Here is a 1,103-nt window from a genome sequence, read left to right on the forward strand (position 1 = left end):
GGGGCTCCGGGACCCCCGGGGGGAATCGGGACCCCCGGAGGGGCTGGGGGGGCTCCGGGACCCCCGGGGGTCACACAGCGGGGCTGGGGGAGCTCCGGGACCCCCGGGGGTCACACAGCGGGGCTGGGGGGGCTCCGGGACCCCCGGGGGGTCACACAGCGGGGCTGGGGGAGCTCCAGGACCCCCGGGGGTCACACAGCGGGGCTGGGGGCATTTGAGAGCCCCAGCAGGGCCAGCTGGGACCCCCTCGGGGGAGGCTGTTGGGGTAGTGAGGTCCTGAGGAGGTTTGGGACCCCCCGAAAGGGGTTAGGGGGGCTTTGGGATGCGGAATACTCTGGGAGAGGGGTAAGGCTGAAGGCTGGGGTCTAGAGATGGGGCTGGAGATGCGCTGCCAGGGTGGGGTTAGGGGGGATGAGATCCCCTTGGGGAGGGGTTGGTCCCCCCTCTTGCAGCGACAGGGTTTGGTTGGGAGTGAGGTGGCCTCTGTTGGGGCTGGGAGGAGGTGGAAGGGATCAGAGGGTCACCCCAAATGGTACCTGGCTGTAACGGCGGGGGCTGAGGTGACGATCCCTCTGAGCCTGGTGGGTGCAGGGTGGGAGAAAGGTCCTCATGGGACACTAAAACAGCTGCACCCCTTCTCAGGGTAAATCCCGGGGGGCTCTGGGTGCTCTGTGCCAGGAGTGGTTGGCTCACCCCAAACATCACAAAACTGGAAGGCTCCTGTGCATCCAGGGGGATGGAGCACTTCGGAGCCCTGAGCTCCCAGACCCCCGAGGAGGGATAAAGATCACCCCAGCTTGGTGGGACAAGTCTCTGGACAGTCTGAGACTGGGGTGGTCAAGGGAAAAACGATGGGGATGGAGGAAGAGATGCCTGGAGTGGCACGGATTGTTCCCACAGACGGTTCCGCTGTCTGCTTTTGTCATCAGGGCAGGACGTGCTCCCAGAAGAGTTCACAGCCGTGCTGCGGCAGCCGGCACCGGAGCTTTGTGTTTTCAGCAGCCCCCGGGATGGGCTGGGATCCTCCCTCGGAGCCGGGGGTCTGTGTGGAGCAGCGCTGTCCCCGTGAGGGATGGGACATTGTTCCAGTGAGGGATGGGACA

Source organism: Parus major, chromosome 23 (genome assembly GCF_001522545.3).
Source record: "Parus major isolate Abel chromosome 23, Parus_major1.1, whole genome shotgun sequence".
Classification (NCBI taxonomy): domain Eukaryota; kingdom Metazoa; phylum Chordata; class Aves; order Passeriformes; family Paridae; genus Parus; species Parus major.